Below are 19,467 nucleotides of genomic sequence, written 5' to 3'. Positions count from 1 at the left end.
AGGAATTGGAATTAGGGGGGGGGGGGGGTCCAGATTTCTAAGGGGAGGGTTGCAGCAGCGGTGTTGAAAGTAGAAGAGAAGCTGTCGTCATTTTTAATGTTTTATTTGAGTCGTTCATGTCTTGTGTAAAGGTATTAACGTTTAGGACTTCCAAGAGTCATTACAGAGATGACAGAAATTTCCTGTCGTTTGTAAAAAGACAATGTTTCCAATTAAGGAAACGCCTGCAAAAAACCAAGGGTGTGCGTTTACACCCCGGCCCTAGGGTGTGTGTAGAGAATTTACTGGCCAGTACTATCAATAGACCACACCACATTAGGCATCTATACGAACAAACCACAGCTAGGCATCGGACAATAAAAAAATTCTGTCTTAAGTCAAGAAACAACACATTAAATATGTGGAAGCACAAAAATTGGCAGTGGCTTACCTCGGCTATGTCAGGATATATGTCAGGACATGTTATCAGGCACGCGACACAGCTGGCGAAGCGAGCGGAGGCGAGCGCAACGACGACGATGATGATGATGATGGTGATGATATCTACTTTATTTTCCGCCAGATAAGGAGGCCCCCTACTCCCTGTCCCCGGCACGCAGGCCTTGGTGACGAGGGCCGGGACCTCCGCGATTAGAAGCTGGGAAAGAGGTCTTGACTCCTCGCGGCTTCTTCCGCCAGGCGGATGGCTTGTTGCTGTGGAGCAGGGGCCTCGCTCCGCAGCAGGGCTTCCCAGGTTTCTCTGCAATTTACATTTGCTTTAGCCCCTGGGGAGCTAGCGAATTCCCAGATTATGTGGTCGAGGGTCCCTCTCGCCCCACAGTGCTTGCACTTATCGTTTTCTTTCTCATCTCTCTCAACATGATATGCCCAGACCGGGTTTACGAAGTTCCCAGCTTGGAGATGCCGCTGTGCGATTGCCTCCCTATTGTTTACACTTTTATCCGGTGGCGGCACCAGCCTCCTGTGTAACCTATAATTTTCGACAGTTTCCGTATAATTTTGCAGACGCTCGTCCATGTTCCGGAAGTCGGGCGGCTCCATAGCTACCCGGAAGTAGAGAGCTCGGGCTAACTCGTGGGCCGCGTCGTTGCCAGGAATGGACGCGTGTGCGGGAGTCCAAATTAGGCTAATTTTTCTGTTTAGCCGTCTACTGGCCAGAATCCTTGCCGCTTCCGGCGAGATCCTACCCTTCCCAAAATTATAGATGGCTGTTTTGATTTCGCTAATTTTAAAATTGGCTTCCGTTCAAACGCAAGCCAGCGCTATCGCAACTTCTTCAGCTGTTTCCGAGTTGCGGCTTCTAATGGTGGCTGCCGATACGGGGGCGCGGCGGCCGTCGACCACTGAGGCGACCGCCGCACCCGACCTGCCACTTGCCGCGTCCACGTACGCAACTGACTTGCTGCCCATCGGATCGAAGCGTCTGATTAGTGCTTCTGCTCTCTTCTCCCTCCTTTCACTGTTGAATATGGGATGCATGTTACGAGGGAGTGGGGGAATGATTAGATTTTCTCGGCAGTCCTGCGGAATGCTCGATTTGGCTCCTAGTGCCCTATCTGTTTGCAGGCCTGCCATTTCAAGGATGGCTCTGCCCGTGGTTGTTCGGCTTAATCTTTCGAGCTGTGAAATTCTGACAGCCTCCGCTATTTCGTCTCAGGTTTTGTACTCCCACAGAGAGCGGCTTCTCTGTGGAGGTGCTAATCCGTAAGCCCAGGGCCCTCTTTGTGCACCGTCGAATGAGCGATTCTAATTTCTTCCTCTCTTCAGCCCTAATGGTTAAGAAAGGTGTGGCATAACTCACGCGGCTGATTACGTATGCTTGGGTTAGTTTAAGCAAGCTTCGTTCCTTCAGGCCTCGTACTTTCAGCGCGACCCTTCTAAATATGCCAAGGGCTTGCGTGGCAAATCACTCGAGCCTTTTGATTGCCCGATCGTTATATCCCTTACCCTGAATAAATAGCTCCAAGATGCTGATTTGATCTACCTTAGGAACTGTTTTCCCCTCTACTTTAATGTCAAATTTGCAGTTGTGCTTGGATCGGAGTGACTTCGGGTTGTAGAAGAATAATTCTGATTTTTGCGGACAGCATGAGAGACCCCTGCTGGCAGCACAGTCCATGACAGTGTCCGCCGCATCCTGCAGGCGTTCCTCGATACTCGCATCGCTACCCTGTTTAATTCAGAGGTTGATGTAATCCGCATACAAACTGAAATTTAGCCCCTCTATGCTCCGCAGAGCTTCGGGGAGGGCCCTCATTGCCACGTTGAAGAGGAACGGGGGAGACAACCGAGCCCTGCGGCATGCCCCTGCTCCCTAACTTCAGTGTGCGAGACTCGATGTCTTGAAACTTGATGCAGGCAGTTCTGCCTGACAGAAAGTCCTTGATGTAATCGTATGTTCGCGCGCCTACCCCGATGTCATGGAGGCCACGGAGGATTGCTTCGTGTTTGACATTATCAAAAGCCTTTGTCAAGCCTAGGCCGAGAATTAGTTTGGTGTCTCTAGAACGCAAGTCGATTATGTCATGTTTCAATCGGAGCATAACGTCCTGCGTGCACAAGCCCGGTCGGAAGCCGGCCATCTCCTGCGGCCACAGATCGTTTTGCTCCATAAAGCGCTTCAGTCTGGTCTGGACTACGCGCTCCATCAATTTCCCCATGCATGAAGGCTAGGGAAATAGGTATTAATTTTTCTAGTTTCGGGGTTTACCCGGCTTTGGGATAAGAATTACATTTGCCGACTTTCACTGTCGAGGCAGGTGGCCTTTAGTCAAAATTTCTTGCATGTACTCTGTCAGAGCGCTGATGGAGTCGTCGTCCAGGTTTCTTAAAATTTTGTTAGTTATCCCGTCAGGGCCCGGGGCCGATTTCGTGTTTAGTCTCAATATTTCTGCCCTGACCTTTGCCTCCATGATGGGTGCGTCGAGCTCCTCGTTGGGAGCTCCGTCGTATTCTGGGAGGGTGGTACTATGGGCATCGCCAATGTACACGTTGATTAGTTTGTCCATGAATTCTGCATCTGTCCCTCAAATGTGCGCCTGGCTTTTGATAATCTAATTAGCGATTGGGTTTTTGAATTGGTCAGATCTAATAGGTGTCTCAGCAGACCTCACGTTTTGGAAAGGCCCATGCCCCCTTCCATCTCGTCACATCTGTTGCACCAGTTTTGTACGCATAATTTGATCGCATAATTTTCAATTTCCTTGTTATGTCTAGCGACCCTCCTTCTAAGATTACGGTTACAGGCAAGCGATGTGACGTCATACCAAACGGCGGCGGCTCCGCGGCGAGCCGCGCAGAGTGACGTCATGCCAGATGGCGCGTCGAGCGCCAGCTCCCGTGGTTGCTAGGCAACAGCTCAGGTCGGTCTCTGTGCCTCCTCGGAGCACCGTCACAGCGAAACCGCAAGTTCATGGCCAATGTAGCTTTCCCTAAAAAAAAAAGATAAGCGTGTTACTGGCGGCAGAGCACGACTGCAAGGACAACAAAGCGGAGTAATAGCTCCGCTGCCGACAGTAAAAAAAGAAACAGCGTCACCGTGGAGGTGCTGGGTATCGATCCCAGTACCTGTCGTATGATAAGCGAGCGCTCTACCATCTCCGGACGAGTAGCGTAAGCGGATCGAACAAAACATCATTCTGTAATTGGGATCGAACGCGCAAGAGGCCTGACTTCCTTACTGCGTCGACCACGTTCCACAATACTTGGCCAGCCGCCACCTGGTCTGCGCGGCATCAGGCGTCGGGCGTCCTCCAAAGAGAAACCGGCCCTACCACATTTTAATATTTGTTTTTGAAGCGGAATTTTACTTTCGTCAGCCCTGACTCATTTTTAACTCAAAGTGCTATGCAGTTGAATTAGGTAACTGGAACTCGAAAGGAATGCGAAAATTTTTTCGATTAATTTCGAGTTAGAACTTTGGAAATTCTGATCGGGCTGCCCTTCGTACACGTGACGTCAACGGAACCAAAGCGCCAATCCGAATAACCCGAAATAACCGGAAATTCGAAGCAACGAGGTTACGCTGTACCGGTCAGATGCTTCGCTAAGATTCTGCATTTCTCTGTTACACACGCGGCTTGTAGCAGCGTCATAGTGGCCTTCATATTGCCGAGCTGTAGGAAGTGTGGAGATGTGCACCTTTATCAAATCATCTTATAGCCCTAAGCGCTGTAAATGCCCGGTGGAAGCTTCGTGTGGTCCACTATCATGGAGCCCTTGCATAATGTCATGTGCTAGGTCATCTAGTGAACCCGGAGGTTGTCAGTAATTTTAGTGGCGTTTTAGTCTCTTTCCCAAGGCGCCACATTCCATCTGCGTATTCCAGCCGCTCCGGTTGAAAGGCTTCAAACGCTCGCCAACGCCGGACATTTTTTTCGACATAGAGGTATTAAGGCTCTTGTGTGAAAAATACGGAACATCATCCACTTGCAGCCACCTTCTAATTGACAGTGCAGAAGTAAATATCGGCGTAAGCTACGCAAAACAATAACACGAAGGGCAGTGTGAAGACATATCATGAGCACATAACACTATAAATGATGCACGTGTGACATTACAGGACATTTCCGCACTGCATTTAACTAGTGCTGCGCCAGAGGCACAGCTACATACCTTCCACTCCAGTTAGAGACAGGACAGCGTTGTTACAACTTCGCCGAATACACTGCGCTGTAATAGCAAGGTACGTTAGCGTCATGTCCCTAAGTTTTAATTTTGCACAAACATGAATAGATTGCAAGCTTTCGACCATCACAGTTTCGACTGCAAGGACCAGGTCGAAACTGGCAAAATTGGAAGGGACACCCAAGCTCCGCCTAAGGGATATGATGTTATAACGTTAATGGGCTAATTGCGCAGTCGTGGCCTAGTGGTCTGGGCGTCCGCTTCGGCTGCGGGAGGTGGTTGGTTCGAAACCCACCGCCGGACACCCACCGGTAAAAATGGGTACAAGCCACCCCCGGCCCGGCGCCCGGCTTCTTCAGGGGTGTGCGCTTGGAGGAAGCTCCGTAAACCCCGCTGCGCCCTTTCGGGGGCAACCTAGTTTCGAGCACTCAGCCTGCAAAGGTGGTTGGTGTTTCACTGCAAAGTGAAGAGTTCCGACTCAAAACTCGTACGCTCTAACCAGCGTGTCTCAAGACAAACACTGTAAGCGATCCTTCGTTCCGAAGAGAAAACTTCAGAGTATCACAGCTGACTAGACATGCCGGTTTTTCCGGCTGTCTGACTTGCGAGAAAAAAAAAAGGACCACAAATTGGGCTTATGCCGCATGAGGCGGACTTATGGTTGCTTGGCAGGGGAACTTATCACTCATCCGCCAAGGCAACTGTTTGGTCTAAGACCCTTTACCTAAGCATTTCACCCTAGAAGAGCCGAGCACCAGGCCAGGGGAAATCTTGTACCCATTAAAGAAACCGGTGGGTACCCGGCGGCACTGGGGATCGAACCCAGCACCTCCCGAATGCGAGGCGGATGCTCTATCACAAGGCCACGCTTCGATGCTAAAAAAAGGGCCACAAATTGGGCTTATGCCGCACGAGGCGGACTTATGGTTGCTTGGCAGGGGAACTTATCACTCATCCGCCAAGGCAACTGTTTGGTCTAAGACCCTTTTCCCAAGCATTTCACCCTAGAAGAGCCGATCACCAGGCCAGGGGAAATCTTGTACCCATTAAAGAAACCGGTGGGTACCCGGCGGCACTGGGGATCGAACCCAGCACCTCCCGAATGCGAGGCGGATGCTCTACCACAAGGCCACGCTTCGGTGCTAAAAAAAGGGCCACAAATTGGGCTTATGCCGCATGAGGCGGACTTATGCTTGCTTGGCAGGGGAACTTATCACTCATCCGCCAAGGCAACTGTTTGGTCTAAGACCCTTTACCCAAGCATTTCACCCTAGAAGAGCCGAGCACCAGGCCAGGGGAAATCTTGTACCCATTAAAGAAACCGGTGGGTACCCGGCGGCACTGGGGATCGAACCCAGCACCTCCCGAATGCGAGGCGGATGCTCTACCACAAGGCCACGCTTCGGTGCTAAAAAAAGGGCCACAAATTGGGCTTATGCCGCATGAGGCGGACTTATGCTTGCTTGGCAGGGGAACTTATCACTCATCCGCCAAGGCAACTGTTTGGTCTAAGACCCTTTACCCAAGCATTTCACCCTAGAAGAGCCGAGCACCAGGCCAGGGGAAATCTTGTACCAATTAAAGAAACCGGTGGGATCCCGGCGGCACTGGGGATCGAACCCAGCACCTCCCGAATGCGAGGCGGATGCTCTACCACAAGGCCACGCTTCGGTTTTTTTTTTTTATTTATTTATTGCCTGACTTCGGCAAGAACCACAGTACATATATACACTTACAGAGCGCAATGAGCAATAATTTACAACACTATCCGCCCGGGGGTGCGTGGCTTCATCATATTAAAACTCCTTAAGCGTCACCAAAGGCTCGACTCTTTCGAGCCACTCGGGAGCTTCAGGAGCAAGTTTCTGAACTTCAATATACTTATGCATGCACTCCCGAAAATAGATCCGTGCTGGCCGTGCATCAGGATCGCAATGATATCCTGCCATTCTGGAGCGCCAAATACAATGGAGGCCCATTAGCATAATGAGGTCGAATGGTGTCCCATCCTCACTCACTACAGGCAAGTACCGAATACCATGAGCGTCGAGCGGAAATTCCTTTTTTAAAGTCCGTTGCAAAATGTCCCAAAAGTATACCCCTTCCCAACAGTGCAAAAAAACGTGGTCTATTGTTTCTGGTTGTTTACAAATTAAACAATGTGATCCCCAAGGTAGAAATAACTGCTTCCTTTCCAAGAATTCCTTTACTGGTAGTGTTCCGGTATGTAATTTAAAGAAAAAAGTTTTTGCACTTGGCGGCACCTGCATCGCCTTCACACGCTTAAGTACGTCGCGTCCCTGGCCTCCATTGTATAAGGCCCTGTACATAGGTTGTGGAAGAACTACATCGCACAAATCTTTATACAACTTCTTCCTGCTAACAGAAGATAAATATTCATACGAAAATCGAACAGACAGGAATCGAACACTCACGACAACCTCTCTAAAGTAACCAAAAATACGTCCCGAGAAACTTTCGGTTGTGACAACAAAGTCCGGCAGTGCATTTCCTAGCCTTAATTGGCACACAGTGCGCAAAAACGGATCGCTTACATCGCGCACAAAACAAAATCTGCTTGCAATCTGCCGCAGAAATAAGTGTCCCAGACTCAGGCCGCCATCCTTCACCCGCCTAAACAAATTGGTCCGGCTACAGCGTTCCCAGTCCGCAGCCCACACAAAAACGGCAAAGATCCGGTGCAGTCTCTGTACGTGCATCCTTGCACAATGCAACACTTGCATCACGTACCACAGCCTAGACATAAAAAACAGATTGCACACTGTGGCCCTTGCGAAAATTGAAAGGTGTCGCCCTTTCCACCTTTCCACCTTTTCACGCGTGGCTTGCGTCTGTGCTTTCCAGTACGAATCGCTATCGCGATAACCATCCAGTGGAACGCCTAAGTACTTTACTGGGGTCGTCACCCAGGACACGTTTGCAAAATTGCCGGGCTTCGTTGGCCAATCTCCGTGCCAAAGCCCCAGGGACTTTGACCAATTCACTTTACTACCGGTGATCTTGGTGAATTCTTTTACGCATGCCACGGCCTCGGTTATACCTTCCCGGTTCACTGTGAACACCGCGACATCATCCGCATAAGCCAGCAGCTTAACTTCTGCTGCCTGTAGCTGGAATCCTCGAATTTTTTCACTTTCCATGATATTCAAACACAACGCTTCAATGTAAATGCAGAATAGAAGAGGGCTGAGGGGACAACCCTGGCGCACCGAGCGCTGCAGGCTAATGGGGGCCCCCAAACTCTTATTTACAATTAATCTTGTCGTGCAGCTCCGGTACGCCAAGGCCACTCCCTCACAAATAATGGACCCTAAATTCACATGGTCGAGTATGCAGAACAGGATATCATGCGAAACACAATCGAATGCCTTCTCAAGATCTAGCTGAAGGAGGGCTACACAGCTATTTGTGTAATCACAACATTCCAGCACACACCTCGCTTTATGAATATTGGAAACAATAGAGCGTCCCTTGATCCCACACGTCTGGTGGGGACCGACTATATCCTGAATTACTGACTGTAGTCTACAGGCTAAAATCTTCATGAAAACTTTATAATCCACGTTTGTGAGGGCGATAGGACGATATGCTGTGACCTGCTTTAACTTTTCTGCGTCATCGGATTTAGGGATCAGCACTGTATGGGATTTACCATAAGACGGGGGCAATTCATTTTCTTTGTAGGCTTCGTTAAAAACTGCTGTCAGTACTGGCACTATTTCGCGTTTATATGCTTTGTAAAAAGCGGCGCTTAACCCATCAGGTCCAGGAGATTTTCCCAGGTTCAAATTTTCTATCGCTTGCTCGACCTCCGACGCAGTTATCGACAGCTGCAGCCTTTCTTTCTGTTCGTCATCTAATCGCGGCAAAGCGCCAAGAAACTTTTCCTTGAATGCGCTCACATCCACTTCTTGCTTTGCAAACAGCGCCTGATAATATTCAAGAAATGCCTGCTGGATATGCCCGCTTTCTCCAGATAACGCCCCGCCCCATTCAATCTGTTCAATGTGGTTTCGTTGAGCATGCGTTTTTTCCATTCCTAGCGCTCGTTTTGAAGGTGTCTCCCCATCAGCTATATCTTGCGCCCTAGCCCGCACCAATGCGCCACGATAGCGTTCTTCGTCAAAGAGTTCAATCTTATTTTTTATTTTCCTAATGTCATCCATCCATTTGCCAGGCTCTTCGCTTTCTCTTTCGAGAAGTCTAGCTAGTAAAGATCTTAAATTGTCCTCCTCACGCTTCTCCTCTTGTCGTATGCAACTTGACCTTTCGATTGCTGCTATTTTTATTTGTTGTTTGCAAAGTTCCCACTGCTGCCATACTTTCAGTTCCCCGCTCGGCTTTAATTTACTGATTTCTTCGTTTACTTTCCTGCTAAAGATGTCGTCTGTAATGAGCTTATTATTTAATTTCCACATCTCCCAAGAAAACTGATTTCCTCGTTTCTTTGTCCCTATCCCACACTTCACTAAACAATGATCCGAAAATGATACCGGTACTACATTGTAGCTACTGCATTTTGAAATAACGTTCGGTGACACATAAATGCGATCTAGCCGTGCATGACTTGACCGTTGAAAATGGGTGAGTCTCACACAACGCTCGCCTTCTAAACATTCGGCCACATCATCGAGGTTGCACGTGTCTATAATTTCTGAGAGTACTTCAGTGCTTCCAGTGCAAGGGCATTTAGGGACAAGGCCACGCTTCGGTGCTAAAAAAAGGGCCACAAATTGGGCTTATGCCGCACGAGGCTGACTTATGGTTGCTTGGCAGGGGAACTTATCACTCATCCGCCAAGGCAACTGTTTGGTCTAAGACCCTTTTCCCAAGCATTTCACCCTAGAAGAGCCGAGCACCAGGCCAGGGGAAATCTTGTACCCATTAAAGAAACCGGTGGGTACCCGGCGGCACTGGGGATCGAACCCAGCACCTCCCGAATGGGAGGCGGATGCTCTACCACAAGGCCACGCTTCTTTTTTTTTCTTTATTACCGACTTGGCCAGGCAAACAAAACAAAAATACAATGACATGACAATAAAAGCACAGGTCAGTTTCTAGCTAGTGCACGATGATAAAAAGGGTTAAATGATTTTAGTTGGTCGAGGACAGGCAGCCACTCAGGCTGAGGAGCTTGCTGTCCGAAAACTTCCTGAGTATACATGATGCTCTCAATGAAATACTGATGAGCCGGATTCACAACAACATGTTCATACCTGACATCCATTCGCGTACGCCATAGGCTGTGCAGGCAGAGCAACATTAGCAGGTCGCAAGGCACTTCACCTGGCTCTGCACATGGTAGGAAGCGTATTCCAAAAGGAGTCAGGGGGAAATCTTTTTTCAGTGTGCGCTTCAACACATCCCAAAGAAAAACAGCGTCATGGCAGTCGAGAAAGATATGTTCTATAGTTTCCACTTTCTTGCAAATAAGACACTCTACTGACCAAGGTACAAAAAGGCCTTTGCTTTGTAACCATGGCTTCACTGGGAGGGTTCCAGTATGCAATTGAAAAAAGAAAGAACGCACTGAAGGCTTCACCGGCATTCTTTTGACTCTTTTTAGCACATCCCTTTCGGGACCCAGAAGATAAGCACTGCGATAAACAGGCACTGGCAGAAACACATCAAGCAGGTCCTTGTACATCTTTTTCTTTGTTACAATGGTTAGATACTCATCGGAAAATTTTGACCGAAGAATACGGACTGCTGCAACAACTTCTTGCAAGAAAGCACTTAACCCACTCCGCCCTGCAGACATAGATGACACAACATAATCAGGCAGTGATTCTGACAATCGCACTTGTATAACAGTTCGCAGAAAATCATTATCTTGACGCAAGAAAAAGAATCTAGTGACTATCTGTCTCAGAAATAAATTTGACAACCCTAGCCCTCCGTTCCGCACCTTGTGGAACAGATTGCATCGGCTGGTACGTTCCCATGTTGACGCCCAAATAAATGTTGCAAACACTGTGCAACCTTTGCACTGAAGTCCTTGGCAAAGTTAACGCTTGCAGAACGTAAAAAATCCTCGCTACTAAAAACATGTTGCACACCGTAGCTCTTGCGAACATGGAAAAGTTGTGACCGCCCCATTTGCTTGTCTGAGCTTTGACTCGTTCGGTTTCATGGGCCCAATATTCTTTGCTTTCTCTGTAGTTGGTTAGCGGCACGCCGAGGTACTTTCCTGGCGTGTCTACCCACTTCATTCGACAGAATACTTCTGGCGTGGCCTGCCACTTTCCATGCCAAAAACCAAAACATTTCTGCCAGCTTATCGCGCAGCCACTTGCATCACAAAAATTTACGGCTTCTCTCACCACTTCTTGCACGCTTTCCTGGTCTCTGCAGAACACTGCTATATCATCTGCATATGCCAATACCTTCACTTCATTATGACAAAAGGCGTAACCTCGAATGTTTTGCGTAGTTAACAGCTTTAAACAAAAGGGCTCCAGGTAAAGTGCAAAAAGCAGTGGAGAAAGAGGGCAACCCTGCCTCACTGACGACAAAACAGGAATACTATTACTCAGGCGGTTATTAATTATGAACCTTGATGTACAGCCATCATAAACCATTTTCACGCCATCAGTGATGATACATCCTACATTCACATGTTCCAAAAGCACGAACAAAATTTCATGCACAACTTTATGAAACGCCTTATGCAGGTCCAGTTGCATCATGGCGACACGACCCTCCGTTGCATCACAGCATTCAAGGACACTTCTAGCTACGTGTATGTTAGTAAAAATGGATCTTTCTTTTATGCCGCAGGTCTGGTGTGGGCCAACAAGGGTTTTAATTACTGTTTGGAGTCGTCCGGCTAGCACTTTCATATAAATTTTGTAGTCTACGTTAGTTAAGCTTATTGGGCGGTAACACTCTACTGACTGCAACCTACTCGGGTCGTCCGATTTTGGGATCAACACCACGTGGGAAGTTCGAAAAGACGGCGGAGTTAACTTTCTTTCGTAACACTCGCTTATTACGCGCTGTAATGCTATTGCCATTTCTGTTTTCAAAGCCTTGTAAAGTGCGGCACCGAGGCCGTCCGGCCCAGGCGACTTGTTCAAGCTCAGCTGCTGTATTGCAGCTTCGATTTCTGCTGCCGTTATGGGCTCCTCAAGTACCTGCGCCAGGTCCTCCTCGACTCTTGGCATTAGCGACAGGAATGCAGTTTTGTAATGTTCAACATCAGGCGTTTTAAGACTGAACAAGTTTTGGTAATATTCCAGAAACGCCCTTTCAATCACCTCAGATTCGGAAGTTACGTCATTGCGATAACAAATTTCCTTTATCTCTTTCGAAACTGCATACTGTTTTTCGTCGCTGAGCGCCCTTTTTGTGGGCGTCTCCCCAAGCCAAAATCTTTCGCTGCGTGCCCTTATCACAGCACCTCGATATTTCGTTTCATCTATTAGTTCAAGCTTAGTTTTTGTCTCTTTTATTTCTTGTCTGTACAACCCCGGCATGACGCCTTCCATGCTGAGCATGTAATCAAGCTCGGTACGAAGTTCCTTTTCTTGCTGTTTTTCTTTACTCTTTAAAACACATGCTCTTTCTATAGCGGCCACTTTCACGTCGCATTTAAATTGTTCCCATGTTTTTTATAAAGTCTGTCTCTTTTTCTAACAAGCTTTTGATTGAGTCTTTTAGTTTCTTGCTAAACTCGTCATCCTCCAACAATGAGTCATTAAATTTCCATAATTCCCAACTAAACTTGACAGTCCTTTTCCTCTCCCCAAGTGTGATCACGACTAAAGAATGATCACTGAAGCTGACGTGCACAGTCTGGTACTGGGAACACAAGGGCACAACTTCAGAAGGAACATAAATTCTGTCCAGCCTTGCGTGACTAACGCCTTGGAAATGCGTGTACTGTGCTTGTTCTGAACCTTGCATTATAATGCCAATATCTTCCAATTCTGCTTCATTAATCATCTCAGACAGTAGCTCGGCACTCGTGTCCTGCAGGGTTTTGTTGCTTGTTCTATCTTCAGGTCTACACACGCAGTTGAAATCTCCAAGCAATAGTACACGCTTTTCTGTCAGCAGGAAAGGTTGAACACGGCGAAAAAAGGCATCTCGTTCGGGAATTCTATTAGGTGCATATACACACACAGCTCTCCACTCTACACCAGAAAAGTAAAAATCGCATGCTACAATCCGGCCACTTTCACAGGAAAATACAGTTTCCACAGCGACTTTGCCATTTCGAGTTAAAATCAGACACCCTTCCGACTTTCCTTTTGCATGGCACACGCAAACACTGAACTGTGCACGGTAAATTTCTGCCATCGCATCTGTCAACTCTTCGCTTTCAATTTTTGTCTCTTGAACAGCCAACAGATCGATTTCGTTTTCGAACAAGAGACGTTTAAGCTGATTTTGCCTTCTTCGCGCAGAAAGACCTCTCACGTTCAGTGTGGCAATACGCAAGCTAGATGTTAGTTGAGGCGCCATCTAAATGGTTGGGATTCGCCGCTCTCAAAGTGACATCGGTTTGCAGCTCACCTCATCAAAAATCCTTCCAGCTTGCAAAGTACGGCGGTGTCAGCACTGAACCCGATCGAAGACCGGGTTACCAACACGAAGACCCTGCAAGGCACCTCCGCTAAGCCGGAGGGACACCCGACGAAGTCCTACGATCAGGAGGGATGTTCGGCTTGGGCTTGTAGGCCGCACGTCGAACAGGAGGCGCTTTGGGAAGAGGTTCCTCATGGTCCGTCCCGTCGTAGCTCGTCGCCTTGTCATCAGCTTCGTCGTGCGTCCTCTTCGCTGGCAAAGTTGACGCCGCGGGCATCTCCGTGTCAACGTCCTTCTCGTCGGTCGATTCCAAAACCGTCTCAGCTGCACCTACCGCAGCATCATCTGCTTTTCCCGCGTCCGCCTCAGTTCTGGTGTCAGGCACAGGCGGTTCTTCTGAGTTGGCAGCCTCATGTTCCGTGGGAAGCGTTGCTTTTTCTGACGCTATGCTTTTCGGTACTGCGTCTTCCCGACTCTCACGGGTCGCCTCTACTGCGTCGACTTCGTCCATAATATGCTCCTCAGTAGTATCCCTACGACTAGGACCAGCTACGGTAGCATATGTTCGCACGCACTGGGCGTCGTCGTGGCCGAAGCGACGACAGAGCCCGCAACGTGGCACACGGCACTCCCGACGTATGTGTCCGGTGCCGCGGCACCGGAGGCAGAGCGGAGCTCTGCCAGGAACGTGGACGAGTGCGACGTCCTCTCCAACACGCAGCTGGTGCGGTAAGTCCTCGATGGTAACGCCCACCTTCAGCTTCAATGTCACTGAGCGCGTAGTAGACGACTTGTCGACGCAGCCTTTGACTCTCCACTTGTCCTGAGTTATGTCGGTTACTTTTCCAAAAGCCGCCAGAGCTGCCTTCACGTCATCATCTTTCACGCCGTGTAGCAGCCAGAACAGCTTCAGCCTGACGCCCTGGTTGCATGGGTCAATGACCACACAGCGGTGGTCCTTGACGTTGAACGCCTCCGCCTGTAGCATTTTGTTTTTTCCTTCTTCATTGCAGAATGTCACGGCCCAAACATGATTCATCTGATATGCCCCGAGGGCAACCACTTCCGGCAGCAATGACAGACGCTCAAGAGCGTCACGAAAGTTTTCAACACGGTATGGCCTGGCTTGGACGTCGCCATGCAAAAAAACAATATGCAAAACGCTGGAACCTGTTGGCAAATGCGGCAAAATCAGCTGGTAGTCCTCGTTCGGTTTGATCGTACTCCTGATACCGCGGCCCGGCTGGGCCGCTAAATCCGCTCCTTGGGAGCCCATGATACACACGTCCGTCACGCTCGGTGGCCGGAAGTCGAATCAGGCCACGCTTCGGTGCCTCGGTGCACTCTTTTCTCGCAAGTCAGACAGCCGGAAAAACCGGCATGTCTAGTCAGCTGTGATACTCTGAAGTTTTCTCTTCGGAACGAAGGATCGCTTACAGTGTTTGTCTTGAGACACGCTGGTTAGAGCGTACGAGTTTTGAGTCGGAACTCCTCACTTTGCAGTGAAACACGAACCACCTTTGCAGGCTGAGTGCTCGAAACTAGGTTGCCCCCGAAAGGGCGCAGCGGGGTTTACGGAGCTTCCTCCAAGCGCACACCCCTGAAGAAGCCGGGCGCCGGGCCGGGGGTGGCTTGTACCCATTTTTACCGGTGGGTGTCCGGCGGTGGGTTTCGAACCAACCACCTCCCCCAGCCGAGGCGGACGCCCAGACCACTAGGCCACGACTGCGGTGCCGGAGTGGTCATTCTCGACTTTAGAGTCATAGGTCCATGGGAGTCCTCGTACCTCTCCTGGCGCAGTAGTGCAGCGGTTAAGCGATGCTGCCACTGGTGGGTCTTGTATGAATTAACGTTTATTTGGCAGAAATACGAAAAAACTGTCGAGGAGGCTGACAAATAGGCAACGAATGCCTGGCTAAGTGTCAGTCCACTTTCCGAATACACAAAACACTGTAGCAACAAACGGTAAGCAAATTACGTAATGTATATACGTACGCTTAAATGAAAAGTACATGCAATACATAACAGAAACATTGAAAGCATATCGCTATTTCAAGGCACGCAATCATATCTGAATCGATCATTAGTGGGAGTTCACATTTTTTTTAAGTTTCCCAGAGATGACGATGCATCGACCCATGCAGTGTTGCGATGTTCGGGCTGTGGACTCGGTGAAGGTTAGGAAATGGGTCTTTATTCAGAGATTTTGACCCAAAAGAAAAGAGGGTCCCAGGCCCTTGGAAGTTACAGACTGGCTCCCCGAGCAGCTGCTCTCTTCCGCTGCTGGAGGGAGACGCCCTTCGTTGACTGCCTCCGCTCCCTTGAACGCCGTGCCCACGTAACCAAGATGCGCGCTCTCTGAAAAAAGCTTCCCTGGGCGCTGAAGGTCGCGCTCTCGAACGCCGTGTCCACGCCACCAAGCCGTGCGTCCTCGGAAGGAAGCGTCCTTGGGCATCGACGGTCGCGTTTTCGAACGCCGAACATGAGCCCCGCGTCCGCGACGAGGCCGGCACCCTGTGACGCCGAGTATAGGTCGGAACGCTCGCTGCACAAACAGTTTCCGGAGCTCGCGGGTCCACAGGCCAGCAGTGTCTTGCCACGCAACACCAGGTTGCTCATTCCGAGCAACCTATCGCGAGCAATAATTAATTCATCTGCCACCTGCCACGCTGGTCAGTTTGCTCACAATTCGGTAGGCAGATTGTGATGACGTCACAAGGTCACGTGACTTAGGTAGCCCACCTAGGTTGCTTATCCCGGGATTTTTCGCTCAAAACGACGACAACGCCAGATTTTTCTGAAGAACAGGGGCATTAACGCTGTCGATTTAAAGTTCTGCGACTCCGTCATTATTTACCGTCGCCTCGTGTATGCAGAAAGGGGTGAACAAGCACACAGAGCATATAGCATTTTAGAGATCACCAGGGAACGTGTCAGAAGTGGAAAAACAGAACCTGTTTTAAATTTGCATACTTTGTTTGGAGATAAAGCTCCGGGATGGCTAGGTGTTCGCATTGTTTGGCTGCACAATTCAAGGTCGTGGAATCGATTCCCGTCGCGGAGGCCAGCCTGCGATGGAAACGAAAGGCAAAAACTTCAGTGGACTGAGATTCTGATTCATTTGAAACAACTCCAGGCGGCAAAGACTAAACAGGACCTCTGCACTGCGATATATCTCATTGCCCATTGCGTTGTTCTTGCGCTTTATAAATCACCTAGTCTCAAATATTGTTTCCTTTTTGACGTTGCGGCGCTTTAAAAGAGGCAAAAAAAAGTGGCCTTCATGGAGGTGCTTGGTATCGACCCTAGTACCTTCCGCATTCTAAGCGAACACTCTACCACCTGAGCTACACCCCCGGACAGGATAAGGTGTGAATACAAGCTAAATTTAAAGCGGTGATTGAGATCATGGGGGAAATGTCGCGAGGACCTTCCTCTGTTGATACAATTCCTCAAAACTTCCGGCAGCGCAACACCGCAAAGCCTATCTTGAGGGATGGGGGCCGACTCCTCTATGCCCAGAGTATTGGCTGGTTAATGAGAGGCAGAGGTTGAGCGAAGTTGACGTGATCTGCTTTGCTAATCATGGTTACCCCCACTGAAAAGCGCGGTGGACAGTGTAGCGTTCCACAGGCATCTATGCGGCAACGAACTGCAGTGGAAGCCCTTCTTCTGCGTTGTTTGTTGTTTTCCCAGTTGAAACAGGTCGCAGTCCCACGTGGTCGAACCGACGCATGCAGTAGAAAGATGGTGCACTGGCCTGACTGGATGCAATTGCTTCTCCATATGTGTTAGCGGAACAGTCGGAAAGACGACGCAGGATTGAACATGTATAGTTCGCCATGAATCGTATACGTCTGTACAAACTATCAATGTCGAGAAGAAACACGACATAACTATGGCACAGGGATAACGGGACGCCATTTAACCTGTAGCGGCGTGTTGTGATTGCCTCTTGATCCTATTTGCCTTGCGCAACAACAAAAACACTGAGAGCAGAGGGGATGGTTAACCCCTGCACGCCCCTGAGCTAACGCGCCGCATTCAAGTGACGCCAGGAATTCGTATAAGGAAGAATGCGTTAAAAGAATCGTCCTGCACTTGTCACAGCGGATGCCACGGCGCCAGCAGTAGCTGCACTGCAAACGAGGAATGCCAGAAGCGCCAATCAGTTCTGTCGCAAAGCCTGTACAAGTTTTTATTTAACTGGTGATTTATGTTTAAAATGAAAGAATGCTACTGTAAAAAATGAAACAATCGTGGAGGTGCTGGGTATCGATCCCAGTACCTCTCACATGCTAATCGAGCGCTCTTCCATCTGAGCTACACCCCCGGACGACCGACCGAGGAACACTGCGAAGTTCGAACTCGGGCAACATTTAAAGCAGTAAAGGAACTCGAACAGCAAGGCGATTGGTTTAGTTTGGTTTATGGGGGTGTAACGTCCCAAAGTGACTCAGGCTGTGGGGGACGCCGTAGCGAAGGGCTCCGGAAATTTCGACCATCTGGGGTTCTTTAACGTGCATTGACATCGCACAGTACACGAGCCTCTAGAATTTTGCCTCCATCAAAATTCGACCGCCATGAACGGGTTGAAACCCGCGTCTTTCGGATCAGCAGCAAAGCGCCATAACCACTAAGCCATCGCGGTGGCACTAACAGGCGAGGAGAATAACGGTGTCTGTAGACTGTATTTACGAAGACAAGAGCAAGACGCTGTTCGCCTGCACACTGACAAGCGTAATGGTAAAGAACACAAAGCCATTTCACGTGTACCCCCTTAGAAGTACAACAGACCGGTATGAGATGTGTGCGTGCCATGGTCAGGCCTAATGTCATCATCTATATACAGCAGAAAGTATTGGGGAGAATGCGATAGATGAACCAACCGACACAAAATTTTCTTCTCAGTGCATATCGTGGTTACAATTTGAGGACGCCTGCTTTGTACTTCTGCAGTTTATCGAGGTAGTTAAATTACAGAAAAATGGTGAAGAAAGTTTGTTGGCTTTAAAAATCTAGAGACTTACAGTCATTCACAGTCGCTTTGAATAAAACGCATAGAGACGCCATGTTAACTGCGAAGAAACACCTGTTCTCACGCTGTTCTTGACGTCCTTCAGACCTTCAGAAGCAGCAGTAAGGATAAAAGCAGCCGACTCCGAAGTCCGTTCTGAAGACTGAGCACAGTAGCCATGCAAAAAAGAAAAAAAATGGTGTCGTCACAGTGGAGGTGCTGGGTATCGATCCCAGTACCTCTCGCATGCTAAGCGAGCGCTCTACCATCTGAGCTACACCCCCGGACAGGAGCCACAGTGAAGTCGAACGACATTTAAACCGGAAAATGAGATCGAACGGGAGAGAGTGGCCACGCCCTTTCTTCGTCGACACCGTTTCGGAAAAGTTGGCCGCGAGCCACCTGGCTTGGCCGGCCGGTGCGACTCCGAAGGACGGGTGTTGTATGCGTCACTGGCTCGGGCATACATGCCGCTACACACCTGAGTGACAGGAGCAGACAGAATTTGACATCTAGCCTCCATCTGTAACACCTTTGACTCCAAGCGGTCGTGTGAGTGGTCCACCGGCCTACAAACCATTACGAGGTAGACCAGAGAGCGGAGTGTTTCACTGGCGTCGCTCTGGCAGCGATATAAAACCGAAGAGGCCTCTTGTGGGGTATTTAGCTCATGATTGTATCTCCGCCGGGCGCATGAATAGGATAAAAACTTGCGCACCCCTATGGTTGCACACGGCCGACTGCAGCTGGTTGTTCATTAAAGTGGCAGAGACAGACTTAAACAGGACGCATGACTGAGCCTGTAGATGGTCAGTTTTATTTGACCACTGGTTGTGTCCGCGTGTACAGCCTCTCATGATCAACAGTAAACGCGCTATAAAAGTGTATAAAGAGGGTCGGCGAGGCACCAGTTTACTGTATTTGCTGTGTGGCGCTTCTGTAGACGTTATTCGGGTTTGCGATGCTACGAAAACACAGGGAGCAGAAACGGTCGGCCGTAGCGGCCCCTGACTGTCCTTAGAGCTTAACCCACCAGCTATGTCCTTGGTACCTCCTCCCGTCAAAAGTATACGGCCCAACGGGTTTGCTTGTGAGACCTGCAGCATGTCTCGTTATGCATCCTCAGCGACCGCATTATCCCGAAAGAGGAATTGCTTCATGTTCTCAATCCTCCCAAGCTTTGCACTGCTAGATGCGCTAGGGTGCCCCGCTAAACAGCTTCGAAGCAAACTCCTTGGGCTGTATACTTTTGACGGGCGCTGTACATGGTC

At 49.3% G+C, this 19,467-nt stretch overlaps 1 non-coding gene and 1 pseudogene across 1 annotated transcript; both read right to left on the bottom strand.

The window, feature by feature from the left end:
- LOC149357118 (sodium- and chloride-dependent glycine transporter 1-like) overlaps window positions 1–19,467 on the bottom strand; it is a 65,431-nt pseudogene that overhangs the window by 26,315 nt on the left and 19,649 nt on the right.
- On the bottom strand, window positions 18,408–18,480 carry TRNAA-AGC (transfer RNA alanine (anticodon AGC)). The gene has a single exon. It is a non-coding gene; the product is annotated as a tRNA-Ala (tRNA).

Source organism: Amblyomma mixtum, chromosome 3 (assembly GCF_055824585.1).
Source record: "Amblyomma mixtum isolate Tamu chromosome 3, ASM5582458v1, whole genome shotgun sequence".
NCBI classification, from domain to species: domain Eukaryota; kingdom Metazoa; phylum Arthropoda; class Arachnida; order Ixodida; family Ixodidae; genus Amblyomma; species Amblyomma mixtum.
Note: the sequence above shows the minus strand (reverse complement) of the source record. Positions and strands in the feature narration are given on the sequence as shown.